This window comes from Enhydra lutris, unplaced genomic scaffold (genome assembly GCF_002288905.1).
Source record: "Enhydra lutris kenyoni isolate GAN:26980312 unplaced genomic scaffold, ASM228890v2 scaffoldscaffold24, whole genome shotgun sequence".
NCBI lineage: Eukaryota > Metazoa > Chordata > Mammalia > Carnivora > Mustelidae > Enhydra > Enhydra lutris.
In genome coordinates this window covers 24,202,138-24,217,421 of record NW_019154108.1, presented here as the reverse complement: position 1 = coordinate 24,217,421, position 15,284 = coordinate 24,202,138, and the positions used below count along the sequence as shown (strand labels likewise).

The window sequence follows — 15,284 nt, the reverse complement described above, 5'->3', positions numbered from 1 at the left end:
CCTTTGGCTCAGGTCATGATCCCAGGGTCCTGGGATTGAGCCCCGCATCAGGCTCTCTGCTTGGTGGGGAGCCTGCTTCCCCATCTCTCTCTGCCTGGCCTCTCTGCCTCCTTGTAATCTCTGTCTGTCAAGTAAATAAATAAAATCTTTAAAAACAAGGGAAATCCTGCCATTAAAAAAAAAAAAGAAAGAAAATCAGAGTTTGGTTTTTTGGATTGGGGTTTTTTTGTTTGTTTGTTTCTTTTGGGGATTTTTTGTTTGTTTTGTTGGGTTGTTGTTGTTTTGCCTTTTTCTTCATTTCATTTTCTAAATGGAACTCAGAACTCTTGGTTGGAACCTGAATCCATTATTTATTATTATTATTTTCTTATCCTGTAACAATTGTACTTTTCTAAAAATTAGGTGAACAAACACTTTTCTCCAAGGATTCATTCTTGGGAAAATTAAGATTTCCTCTCATCTTATTTCCACTGTACTTCCTTAGCATGTGTTCAAACCAGTTTAGGTGTGAGCCTAAACATTGCAAACCTGTCTGGGCGTAACCATTTTGCAGCCTATTTGTATTTCATATATAGGCTCTGTGTGGCTTGTACTGGCTCAGAGTCACCTTCTTTCACCTCTTTTGCTGTCATTACTTGTAATGTTATGTTGATGACTCTCTTTGCCACTTCTCCAGGGACCTTTGACTGTTTGAGCTTTGGCCCACAAAAGTCACTTACTTTTTTTTTTTTTTTTTTTTAGAGAGAGAATCTTTTTTTTTTTTAAAGATTTTATTTATTTATTCGACAGACAAGTAGGCAGAGAGGCAGGCAGAGACAGAGAGAGGAGGAAGCAGGCTCCCTGCTGAGCAGAGAGCCCGATGTGGGGCTCGATCCCAGGACCCTGAGATCATGACCTGAGCCAAAGGCAGAGGCTTTAACCCACTGAGCCACCCAGGCGCCCCAAAAGTCACTTACTTTTGAGGAAGTATAATCATAGTCTGAAGATTTATAACAGTTATATAGAAGAGAGAACTATATAGTGATTCTTTAAAAATCTCCACCATTCCAGATGCTGGTCCCAGAGATAAACTAAAATGAGTGGCCAAGTTGTCTAGTCCAGAGCCAACCTTGTACCTCTGTCCTTGACTACAAGTGCGGTAGCCATCCAGACTCATGATGTCCATGATCATTTTTGGAGTGGATGTCCTAAATTAGCACTGGAAGCTATGGCTCTTAAGTATCAGAGGGGAAAAGACTACTTTTAGAGCCATCCTTCCTTACATGCCAGTCTAATGTTGAATTAGATAATTATTCTGTTCTACCTTTGTCTCCTAGGGATTTGTCTTTAGGCAAAATTTTCTGCTTCAAGATTTAACTGAGTGTAACATTCTATTATATATAACATTCTATCCCAATCCCTAAGAATGAAAAGGGATGTAAGATAAAATTTCTGCCTTTGGAAGATTCTTATGTAGTTAGGAAGATAGATTATTGATGACTAATTAGAGTACGTGTTGTTATTGTGGCATATTGTGTGGCTTTTATTTTTATTTTTTTTAAGATTTTATTTATTTATTTGTCAGAGAGAGAGAAGGAGAGCGAGCAAGTGAGCACAGGCAGACAGAGTGGCAGGCAGAGGCAGAGGGAGAAGCAGGCTCCCTGCCGAGCAAGGAGCCCGATGTGGGACTCGATCCCAGGTCGCTGGGATCATGACCTGAGCCGAAGGCAGCTGCTCAACCAACTGAGGAACTCAGGCGTCCCTATTTTTTGTTTTTTAAAAACCCTTTCATTTATGCAGCAAATAGTTATTGGGTGACAACTATGTGCCAGATGCTGTTCTAGGCACTCAAGATATAACAGTGAAAAAAATAGACACAAATCTGTCCCTTTGTGGAGCTTACATTCTATTGAGGATAACAGACAATAATAAGCAAGAGTAGTAAGTGGAATTTATGCTATGGTAGTTGGTGATGAGTACAAAGAAAAAAATAAAATAGGGAATGGGGATAAGAAGTGTCAAGGAAGTATAATTTTAGTTGAGGTGACCAAGGAATGCCTCTTGTTAAGTGACATTTGAGTAAAAATCTGGTAAAATAATGAGTAAGTCATGTGGCTACTTGAAGGTGAGGTGTTCCACCAAAAGAAACAGCTAGTACAATGTAGGAATATGCTTGAGGTATTACAGGAACAGCGTATGTGCAGTGATGCTGGCATGGAATGAACAAGGGGGAGAGTAGTAGATCATGACATCACTGAGCTCTTTGGCAAGCAGATCATGATGGTGTTGGAGGTCATCCTAAGGGCTTTGGCTTCTACTCTGTGAGATGGGGAGCCACTGGCTTCTCTAGTATGAGTAAGGATGCAAGAATGAGGATTCAGAGACTGGTTCAGATGTCACAGCAATAATCTACACAAGGATGCTAGCACTTGGGCTGCAGTGGTTGTAGTGGAAGGGCTGAGAAGTGGCCAGATTCTGGATTTGAAGGTAGAGCCAACAGAACGTCCTTGTTGGATGGGATGTGGGACGGAAGAAGTAGAAGAGTGAAGAATTTTGGATAGAGCAGCTAGGGGAATGAAATTGTGATCTTTTTTTTCTTAAATGGGATGGACTAGGAGGAGCACATTTGAAAATGGGATTGACCAGGAGCTCAATTTTGGACATACTGAGTTTGACAGTCTTATTAGACACCCAAGTAGAAATCAAGAGAGAAGTACAGACTGGAGATAGCAGTTGTAGACCTTTAGCAAAGAGATGGTATTCAAAGCCATGAGGTTAAATGAAATCACCAGGGAAATGTGTGTAGGTAGAAGATGAAGTCCTGGAACGACATGTAGAGCTTAAGAAGATGAAGAAGCACTGCAAAGAGAACAAAAATCCAGAATTTTGTTTCCAAATAAGACAGTTGCATCAAGTGTGTATGGGGCAACCCTTCTGGTCTTGTGTGGTTCTTGTACTTTGCAAGCTCTGGATTCTCTTTGTTCTTCTTCTGTAGAGGAACCCCAAACACTGATCTGGTTTTGCAGATGTAAAATCATAGAACACACTTTGTTTTCAGGTATGAGACAGTCATCTATGGAGATATGCCCACTCATGAAAAACATGCCCCTTTTACTCTACTTCAGAGGATGTAAAACAGAAAGGAGCTCTTGGACAGTACAAGATCTGGGAAGAACTTTTATAGTGGCTGCCAATGTAACTGTACATCAGAGATTTCAAACTGGTGAGAGAACTTTGGAATGTAAAAAGATGGAAAGGCATATATTTGTGCCTTACACGTTGTTTAACATGGGCAAATTTACACTGATGAGTACCTAATAAATGTCAGAAACAGGGAAAAGAAGTGTGTATGGGGTATGAGGCAGCCGAGTGGGGAGTGGTACTAAAATTTACCTATAAACTGGCGTTTGACACAGATTTTGATACACCAAATTCTTCCCCACTGAAAATGAGATGTTTTCTTAAGGCATATGAACATCATCTCTAGAGCACTCATCTCCAGACTTAGAAAACCTGGAAAAAACTACTTAGCCCTGGTGACAATATCCAGATTTTAATTTGTTCATCAAAGATTTTTCAAATTCAAACCATGCAAAGAATGATTTGCTTAATTTTCAAAAGGAAATTATTTCTTCAGATATGAGGGTCTTTGCATACTAACAATATTGGGAGATATCTAAGTTGACCGTGTGAACTAGAACTAGTAAAGTTTAATTTTCAATGTAAATGCAACCTACATGAATTCAGCTTTAAAAAAAAAAAAAAAAAGCCTGCGTGGCTTAGCTGGTTAAGCATCTGCCTTTGGCTTAGGCCATGATCTCAGGGTCCTGGGATCGAGGCCCACGTCAGGCTCCACACTTAGCAGGGAGCCTGCTTGAGATTCTCTCTCTTCTCTGCCCTTCCCCCTGCTCACACTCTTGCTTTCTTTTCCTAAAATGAATGAATGAATGAATGAATGAATGAATGAAATCATAAAAAAAAGAAAACCATCAAATACCTTCAAATAACACTGGGAAATAGGGGAAGGGGGAAAGTTGAGCAACGGGCAGCATTTTTGTAAAGTGTACATTGATGGAAGAAACCATATCTACTACCGTATATTGTCTATTGCTGGCTGGTGGATAGCACACAAGTGAGCTGGGCACTGTCCATTCTGTTTACAGCATTTCTCTCACATAACAGGAAGGTTCACGCTCTCATGCTCAGATGGGCAAAAATAAGTTCGAGCCTGGAATGAGCAAGAATACTTAGTTGCAGGTAACATCATAAACGTAATAAGCATAATGTAAACATAAACATAACCAAAAAGCTGGCTTAATTAGAAAATGCCAAACACCCATAACTCTGTGCTTTCTCAATTCTCAGACAGAAGGTTCGAATTGAACTGGCAAATTCAAAGCCAGACATCTGGTACCTCAAAACTGCAGAGTCTCATGCCTCTGTTTTATTATATTATGATAAAATCATAAAGTTTCCCCAATGGTCTTACTTACAAAATCTCTAGATTTTTAAAAAACTGTGTCTGTGATAAGTAAATATGCTTCCATATCATGGAGTCCTCAAAACCCAGAAGCATTTGATAAATATGCAAAAAATTATAATCTAACATAGTATGCCTTTGATATACACTAGCAAACCCTAGGAGAGAATATTTCAAGCCTTTTAGAGGCAAAGTTAGCTGTCCACATTCTTATGTTTATGTAAATGAAGAAGCCAAAAATTTTAAAATACCACCATCAAAAAAGGGACCAAATTGGAAAAACATTGAGGAAAAGCCAACCCTGTACCTATGGATTGCTAAGGCTTTTTTTGTTTCATTGTTTGTTTTTTTGTTTGTTTGTTTTAAGATTTTATTTATTTATTTGACAGCCAGAAATCACAAGTAGGAAGAAAGGCAGGCAGAGAGAGAGAGGAAGGGAAGCAGACTCCCCGCTGAGCAGAGAGCCTGATGCGGGGCTCGATCCCAGGACCCTGGGATCATGACCTGAGCCGAAGGCAGAGGCTTAACCCACTAAGCCACCCAGGCTCCCCATGGATTGCTCAGTTTTTTAACCTAAGTGATAAAAAACTGAGGCAACTTTGAAGAAAATTAATATTAAAGCAGAATATCCTCTCTGAGCTGATTATAAAATTATTATAAAATGTAACTCTTTTAATCAAAATTATTAGAGGATACTGATTATTCAAACCTTAGCTTTAACTCTGACCTTCTTTCTCTGTTAAAGTAGCCTTAGTTCTAACTTTATGTATAAACAAATGATGAGTCTCTTTATTCCCAAGACATTATTAGGAGTATCTAGATAATTTTTGAGATATTTTCAAGGTGCTAGAAATATATAGCATCTGTAAATATATAGGGTGGTAATGGACAAATAATAGGGTGGTAATAATAATATTGAAAGAAGGGGACATGTGAATAATAAAGATGTAATATAAAAATATATCCTTCCATTTAATCCTTCAAATAATAGAATTAAAAATGCCAATAAATAATTCCTGTGTATGGCATAGTACTCAATATTTAGATTGGCTAATATTAAACATATATATATATAAAATATGCATAATATAATATTACATAATATATGATATATATATAAAACCAATAGAACAGGTCTTGTGCTTTAGGGTAATATAAATTGGCTAATATAAATATAAATGGACTAATACTAAACTTTTATAAATATATGTATATGATATATAATGTGACATAATATATAGTGGATTTATAATATATATTTATCTATATAAAACCAATAGAGGCAGAGCTTGCAATTTAGGGTAATATATATTTAAATGACCAAAACAGTTATGAAAAAGAATCAGTAGCCTGATATTTTTAGCTTAGAATGTTAGAGTTCAGTGGATAATGGCAGCCCTTGTTGTTGTTTTTTTTTTTTTTTTTTGAAATGTCTTAATAGACTAAGACTATCACCAACATTTAGTAAGTAAGCTCATGCTTAGATAGCTGCATAATATCTAGCCTTTATACTTATACTCTATAATTTCTAGATTTCAGTGATACATACATTTTTGAGGAAAGGTCAAATGAGCTCAAGAATTATCAAAAATATCGGGACGCCTGGGTGGCTCAGTGGGTTAAGCCGCTGCCTTCAGCTCAGGTCATGATCCTAGGGTCCTGGGATCGAGTCCCGTATCGGGCTCCTTGCTCAGCAGGGAGCCTGCCTCTCTGCCTGCTTGTGTGCTTTCTCTCTCTCTAAAAAAAAAAAAAAAAAAAAAAAAAAAAGAATTATCAAAAATATCATGAATAATTAAGATGGAAGTCCCTGGAATATGTCCCTGGAAGCTTTTGTTTAGGTAGTTTTGAGTTTTCTTAAAAACTGTGAACCAGTATACATTAATTATTTGAAGTCTGTAAAATTCTCTAAGATATGCATGTAATGCTGATGATAATATTCTCGAAGAATGGGCTTGACTCTAGGTTAAAATAGCCACATACAGTGAGTTCTATAATGTGGAATATGTATTTCTAAAAATCACAACACTATGCAAAATTGCACAATAAAAATCACAGGGCTTAGGGGAGAAGGGGATCAGAGGCACTATACTAAAAAAACTTGGTCAATAACACATTAAAAAGGATGGAAACTAGATAAAAATGGTAGCACGTTTTTACATGTGTTAAGTGGTTGCAAAATATATAAATACTACAATAAATATAGTACTTTCCCTTGAAAAAAAACTGAGAAATTTACTTGTGGCAGTAGGCATCAGAATAATTTATAAGTTGATATGAAGTGTTGGGAAGAGGGGTTTTGGGCACCTGAATAGAACATTGCTGTCCCACTAGACGTGGAAGAGCGTGGCTTGTGGCACACATGGTGAAGTGCGGTAGCTGGTAGGGGTTTGAAGTATGACGTGTCCGAGCATTTTGTGTGTTCCTCTGTGCCTTGCTTCTCAGCTGGGCACACTGTTCTTTGTTCACCTAGTGTTTCTCACAGACGAAATCATGCATAAACAAACAAATTCACATAATCACAGGTTGTGCCCTGTTATGTCAGTTGTGGCGTAACGTTCACATTTTCAAACCAAGTATCGTAACAGAACCGACTTGCCTGCCAACCTGATTTAATCAGGTTTGTCCACTGGAAAGAGGTAGCTTGCGTTTGATAGCCAACTGAATTCCTCACTGTCAGTTACTTTTTCACACATTCCTAGATTTCTTTTGGAAGTTATTTAGAACTCAAAACTAGTAGGAATAAAATAAAAACTAGTTCTTCAGTTCTCAGGCTAACCTACTAAAGCCAATTTTTATTTTACTCTGATGAGCTGGATTTAGAGGTGTAGAACAGTTTTTTCTCTGAGGACATCAGTTCTCATTTTAAGTCAAGGTGCCAGATCACAGTTCCTTTTGACTTGTAAATGCAAGTTTGGGTTCCCAGTTTGTTCTTTTATCCTCTTCCCCATCCTCATTCTGGTACAGCAGAGATTTGTTCACTTCTATTAAGGTGGTTCCAACACACTGCTACTTGGAATTGCCCAAGGACCAGGGGGAGGCTCAAGTCATTGATTTGTAGTTATTTCATAAAATTTCCAGCAGATGGCAGTAAAGTTCCTAAATGAGAGATTCCTTTTCAGATTTGTGTAGGTCATTTGTATAGGCTATTGTCAGGGTTGTTGTAAAGCCAGAAGACCAGGCGAAGAAGGAGAAACCAGGACAGAAGTCAACACTGAGTTGTGGACCAGCTGCTTGCTGGGTTTATTACAAAGCTGTATCTGATGTCTTAATATTTAAGTTAGTCTCTAACAAACTTTTTTTTTTTTTTTAAACACATCAAAATAAAATAGGTTGTGTGCCTCCACCTTGACTATATATTTTGTAACAATCTAGAATTCCAGGCTAGAATTTTCAAATTTGGTCCCACATCGTGAGAAGCCCCATGTATATGCAACTCAATACAACCTGGCCTGTACCTTCAAGCTGTAAGGGGATCCATGCCCAAGAGTGCTTGGGTAGAATCCTCTTACCATGTGATGCCCAGGCGAGCGGCCTCTTAGGACTAGCCCTAATGCAGTATTAATCATAGCACACCAGAGTGGTGGTTGGAGAATTGAGTGGGGGAGGAGGACTGAGTGGCATGAGCACTCAAGAATGACTTTGGACTTCTGGGAAGAAAAAGGTGGTTTGAACATAAGCATCTAATTTTATTCCTTCCAGAAACTCCATGATAACTATATAGTAAAGGGATTTTCTTTTAAAGACATGGTCCTTGAAGGGTAAAGCCTATGAGAGGGAAGAGAGCAACCAGATGAAATAATAATAACAACAATAAATTGAAAGCTGAAAAGCGAACAGAATGTGATAAATAACCTAGCTGACTTGAGAAAGCCAAATCTTAGTCTGGCAATGAAGAAAGCTAAGAACAAACCTGATTTTCACTACAGAATCTTTAAATAGTTCAGGAATTGCTGGTATCAGGAACAAATGGAAGTAGATCCCTAGGTCTCCTCTTCCCCATTCCACTGAGCAATTACTCTATTCTATTCTAAGACTGCAGATTAATTCCGCCCCACCCCGGGGAGAGTCGGGGCGGGAACCTAAGAGTCTCCAGGCTGGGGCATACCAGGCAAAATTGAGAGTACAGAACACTTTCCAAATACAAGGAAATTAAGTGAGCATCTGCAGACAGAATGATGAGACCCTCCATCTGTCTTTCCTCGCTTGCCCCTACCCTTCAGGCAAAAGACTGGAGGAGTAGTGTTTGGGGATTTTAACCATCCTAAGAGGAAAGATCTCACGATAGGGACATTCCCAACACTAGTAGACATCTGAAGAAAAGCCTCCAACATGAAAGAGAAAAACCAAAACAAACAAAAGGAAAAAAGAAACTTGGAGGAACAGAGACAGGCAGGGAATAGAAAACGTAAAGAAAAAGCATCACTATCAGACAGATGAAACACTACATACATGAGATTAGAACTGAATGTGATACAAAGCCCAAGAGCTTCCGTGTATTGAAAAAAATTGTAACAAATAAAACTCAATAGAAGGATTAAAAGATGAAAATAAGGAAATATCCCAGAAAGTAGAGGGGGAAAAAAAGATAAAATAATTAGAGTGCTAATCTAGGAAGTCCTACATGAAAACAATGAGTTCCAGAAAAAGAAAAACAAGGAAAGGAAATCATTAGCAAAGTAATTCAAGAAAATTTCCCATAGGTGAAGATGAGAGTTTCCAGATTGAAAGAGCTTCCTATGGCAAGTCACATTTTGGGGGGAAATTTCAATTTTAATTTGTTGTTAGTGACATAGAGACAGTCCTTTTTTCCCTTTTTAAAATATTAAATATTTTAAATGATTTATTTGTCAGAAAGAGAGAGAGAGAGAGAGCACAAGCAGGGGGAGCAGCAGGCAGAGGGAGAAGCAGGCTCCCTCCTGAGCAAGGAGCCCGATGTGGAACTCAGTCCCAGGACCCTGGGATTATGACCTGAGCCAAAGGCAGACACTTAACCAACTGAGCTACCCAGGCATCCCGACATAGAGATAGTCTTACAAAATTCCAAAGAAAGAACAAACAGATTATCTTCTAAGGATCAGAAATCAGAATGGCCTAAGACTTCCTTTCAGCAACATCAGAAGCTAGGAAACAATGAGGAGTGTCCTCAAACTTCTGAAGGAAAATAACTTCCAACTTAGAATTCTATGTTTAGCTATAAGCCATTACTCACCCATGAGAATAAAATAGACATTTTCAGGCATACAAGATTTAAACAAAAAATTACCTCCTACACATCATTTCTCCTAAAGCTAATGGAATCTATTCTTCACCAGGAGTGAGTAGGATGTGGAATATAGGATAAGAGATCCAACACAAGGGAGAAGACAAAGGGACCCCCTTAGGAAAACACTATAGCGAGAGCTGAGTTAAATAAACAACGATACCAGCTGTAAAATGAGGACAGCCAGTTCAGATTACAGTAGTCAGAAGGCTATAGAAAAGACTTCTCCAAGAAGACAAAAGTGATATAATGGAGTGAATTTAAACAACAAAAATAGGATTAAAGCAAATTTGGGATTGAATTAATAATAAGCATATAGAAATTTAAACAAATGAATAATAATCAGGCAACAACTACAGGAAAAACAAAAATGTAGTTCAGGACATAGAGAATGGTTGTATAGCACCTTCTACATATTAGGCACTTTGTATATACTAATTTTTTAATCTTTGTAAATCTACAAGGTACTGATTTATAGGTAAGGAGACTGGCATAGTGAGGTTAAGTAACTTGTCTAAATACCTAGGCAGCTAACAAATGGCAAAGATAGGATTTGAACCCAGGCAGTCTGCCTTCAGGATCTCTCCTCCTGACCTGTATCCTGTATCCTGTATCCAACGTATCCTACAGGGTTGTATTCTATGTAGGATTCATGGTGTGGCTGCACTCTGCATAGCACACGTAGTCACAATATTGCTTATCCTTACCAAAATTACTATGGAACTAAATAGGGACTGTGAGAGAGTAGGAAGTATCTGTGCACCTTCTAGGGTAGTAATAGAGGAAAGAATCAAATTCTTATCTTCCTTAGAGGAAAGTCAAAAAACGATGTCTAAAATGGGAAAAATTGTAACTATCAATACAACCATATTATTTAAGATTTGATGGTAACTACCAAAAGAATGGGCTAAAAGAGATAAAAGTAGCTGTTCCTGGGGAAGGAACAGTGTTAGAAGAGGAGGGCTAGGGATTGCCATGTATATTAACAAGTCTTGTGAAACTAATAGTTTTGTTTATAATAACACAAGAGCAGACCCAACCGAAATAGCCATCCGTAGGAGATGATTTAAATGACTCATGTTAAATCTGCATGATGGACTACGAGGCATGCCCCTATCAAGAATAAAGTAGCTCCGTGTGTGTAGTAATTTGAAACAACTTCCAAGATACGTTATTAAGGAGTTGGGGGCGGGGAGCAAGTGCAGAAATGCGTGTATATTGTACTATGATTTGGGTAAAAAAATGCCATATGCATATAACTGTGTATGAGAGAGAGAGAGAGAGAGAGAGAGTGTGTGTGTGTGTGTGTGTGTGTGTGTGTGTGTGTGTGTGTAAAACCCTAGAACTATACAGAAGAAGCTTTAGCAGTGGTTGCTTCTGAGGAGAAAACCGGGGACCCAGTGGGTCAGAATGTGAAGGAGACAAACTCGTCATTATCAGACCCTTTTTAACCTTTTAACTTTTAAGATTTTATTTATTTATTTGACAGACAGAGATTACTAGTAGGCAGAGAAGCAGGCAGAGAGAGAGGAGGAAGCAGGCTCCCTGCTGAGCAGAGAGCCCAATGCGGGGCTCTATCTCAGGACCCTGGGATCATGACCTGAGCCGAAGGCAGAGGCTTTAACCCACTGAGCCACCCAGGTGCCCCTAACCTTTTAACTTTTAATCCAGTGAATGGGTTGGTATTCTTAAGTAGTAATAATGACAGAAATACTCATAACTTTAATAAAGATGAAGAGAGAGAAAAAGGGAAAGAAGAAACTTACCTATCCTGAAAGGGACAGTTCAGTTCTTTAAGTTGAATTTCAAACACAGGGAAAACAATGAGTTCAAATCTTAGACAATTAACTGGAAAGGTATGTTATATTGATGGCAGCTAGTGAGCTTGGCATTACTAAAATACACAGCTTTAAAATTAGCTGGGTTTCGTCTCACTCTCCAGTCACGAATTTGTAGCAGGACATTTAGTTGACCATTAAAACAGCTTAGTTTTTATTTATCTGCAGTAAAGAAGAGAAATTGACTCTAACTAAAGAGGACTAGAAACTCTTTGACATTTTTATGTTAGATGATTATAACGTAATAAATTATAAAAGGAACTCTACTGGATTTTTCAGGAATATTAGAAAGGATGTTTTCTTCTCTTTACCCCTACGTTAAATAAGACCTAACTGAAATAATGCTGGGGAACAGGTATTCTGGGGATCATAAATGCTGTGCTTATGATTTAATGTATCATTTTTGTTTATATTTCTTCTCACAAATTCAAAACCCAAAGACCACGATAGTAAAATACAGACCACGATAGTAAAATACAGAAGAATTAATTCTGTATAGATCTCCCATAGAAACCCTTTCCTCATATAAGGTTGGAGAATGCAGTTTTTTACCTTAGTTAGGATTATTTTTTATTATGTTTCTTGTAACATTGGATAATGAGAATTCAGAGACCGTTAGTAAGAAAAATTACTTATAAGTAATTTTATTTTGTTTCATTTCACAGTTTTCCAAGGAGTATTAGTGATGAGCCTAAAAAGTCACATTAGGCTAACAAAATAATCCTCTTCCAGCTCTTAACATGGTCCCAGCTTCCCACTTCAGATGACAGATTTGCCAGTGACCTATACAAAAACTCAATAAATAAAATATGAACTAGGGTTGTTGGATAACTATTGTATTTCAAACCACCACTTTATGAATCTGGATTACTGTCTAATGTTAACCTCATGTTAAGATATTATTTCTTTTTTTTCACCCCAATATTGGGAAAATTACTTTTTATTATTTCCTCAGTGTTGGGGGCATGTATGATAATCCCGTGTGTCCTGGGGTTTGGCAGTCTTTTTCTTCATTCCACTAATCAGAATTCACCAGCATTTATTTCCATCTGAAACCAACCGCTCTTTTTGTCCCTCTAATACTGAATGTATGTCCTTGATGTTTGCAGCAAATTGTTGGTAGGTTATCTTCTTTACTAGCTTGGAACCTCTTAGCCGACAGGACTGCTGCTGCTTCATTTTAGATGTGGGAAGTTCTTCTTTTTCCTGTAGGGAAAAGCACATCCACTCCAGAGAAATATTTTATGAATTCAGTTAGAGACTTACTAAATACCATTGTGCAGCAACAAGAACTCTAAACAGTTGGGGCTGCAACTTGGTTCTGGTGAGTGCGACGCTGGTAACTGCAATGGTCCGAGCTAGCAGGTCACAGCGTCCGGGGTGCCTGATTGCTAATGTCTGATGTAAACTCTTCCTCTGCGTGGCTTGTTGACATCATTGGTTTTACTAGTGCACAAGGTATCTGTGCTTCTTTTTAAGGTTTTATTAGTAGTACACAGCTTGTATTTGAGATGTTCATGTTTCTATACAGAACGGTAATAGAAAATAAATTCCTTTAATGAAAGAAAATGACCTTTTCTTTCGCCGCATTTGAGCTTGATAGCATGCATGCGTGGTGTTGTTGGAGTTTGGTTTTTAAGTGATTAATAAGCATATCAAAATCACACAAGCAGATTTAGCAGCTAATTCACAGACAGAGGGTTTATTGCTTTAAGAAAGAAAATTCATGCTTGTGAGTAGAACTCTCTGTTCTTTCTGGAAGGACTGCCTTTATCAGAGGCACTTGTGGGGCACTGGAAAGGGCACAAGCTTTGAAGTTGCCCCAACCTGGATTCAGATTCCATTTCTCATCATCATTAACTGTGCCTCAGCTTCCTTATCAAATGAGATTTTTATTATGATTTGAAAGAAGAATGCAGCACAAACAACATAAATTTTGATTTGAGACAAACTTCACTTCTCTCTGATTCTTACAAAATCATGGACCCAGTGACATAATAGAGTAGGTATTATATTTCTCAGTTTGCTTGGATGGGTTTAAGTCAACCCAATAAAGAAATTTGACGTGCGACATGTTAGGAAACATCCTGCTTCTGTATCTCATGACTTTCCTTGTTTGTTTTTTTCTACTTTTACTTACACAATTGGGCAAATTCCTTTCTTCTAAAGTGTAGTCATAATTCATCATTCTGTTCCATAATAGAGGTAGAAAGGTGGGGATGGAGTTGTTTATAATACATCTCGAGATTTATTTTGGGGATTTAATCTAGGCCCTTGGCTGCCATGGAACCTTTTCCAAAAGAAAAATATATGATTCAGATACTTTGAGCAAAATTAACTAAACATTGCTTACTTCAGTTGGTCTCTCACTTGTGTCCTCTTCTCACCTTCTCACCCCCCTCACCATCACCCCCCCCCCCTTTTGGTAGTCCAGGATTGACTAAGCTGCTTACCAAAGCCATTTTAGTTTATATTTCAAACAGAAGGATTTATGAATCAGATTGGTGGAAAATCTCGTTGGGTTTGTGTCCAAAACAGACTGGAGCTGCCTCCAGGGATGAAGAATGTTTTGTTAAGACCTCAACACCCACCTGTCATCTGATTTCTACAGTAACCATACTTAACAAGAGAAGCTCCCAGGTTTCTCATTAAGGTGTTGTGTTTACTGAATTGTTTTGATTACTTACTTTTCTCTGAAATCTACAGCCCATTGTCTTTCCTCTTCAGAAATTTGAATGTTAACTTTTTCCCCACTTTAATTGATATTTAACGTAGTACAACAGGAAATTTCCATCTATTTCATTTTTTTCTATCTGCTTATAAAAAATTTGTATTTTGTCTGTGTTTGACATATTCTTTCTAACTCTAGAGAGTAGAGGATAACAGGAAAAATTCAAGGTAGAAAAGAGTAAAAAGAAGTTGAATTCATAAGAGGAAGGAAGTAAAAGACTGAATTAGAAAGAGAGCTGGTAATAAAGAACGATTATTAATCTCAGTTCATTTTTTCCCTTAAAGGCCTTTTGATTTTTTCCTTCTCACTTTAATCAGAGTAGTGCCATCAAAGAGTCAAAACCATATTTAAACAAATCTTTTGTAATTAATTTTCAAAAGTAGGAATTGTAGAGAAGTATTTAGATATATGTATTAGAAGCCCGATGAACTGGGGTGAGAGCCATTGAAGTAATTCATTGACTGTGACTGAAAGGAAATGGAGACAGAAAAGTGCATTTAAAACATCAGAATATCATTGGCCGTGCACATAACAATTAGATAAAAATAACCTTGGAGTACACCGCAAGCTAAAAAGTTCTAGATAAGCCTCCCAAAAAAGCAACTGCAGGTACACTGTGAATTGAGGAGAAAATTTGGCCTCCTCTAATAAGGCTTGATGTCAGTGATATAACATAGGGTTATAGGTGAAAGATGAGCTTTTACAACTAAATGTGTTGCTTTGGTTAAAATTAGAATTACACTTTTATTTTCATAAGCTTTTCCAAGGATTAGCAATAAATTAAAAACTGCTCTGTTGTATCTCTGCCTACCTAATACCTTCAGGTATAGGACTTGTCTTGGTTCGGGCTGCTGTAGCAGCATACCATGGACTGGCTGGCCTAAACAGCAAGCATTTATTTTTCACAGTTCTGGAGGCTGGCAGGTCCAAGGCGTGATGTCTGCTCAGGGCTCTCTTGTGGGTTGCAGACCACTGACTTCTCATACCCTCACCCAG

The 15,284-nt window shown here is 37.9% G+C and overlaps 1 protein-coding gene across 4 annotated transcripts in view; it reads left to right on the top strand.

Moving 5' to 3' along the window:
- Positions 1-15,284, top strand: part of LOC111150925 (RAS protein activator like 2) — a 348,227-nt gene that overhangs the window by 185,223 nt on the left and 147,720 nt on the right. The window lies entirely within an intron of this gene.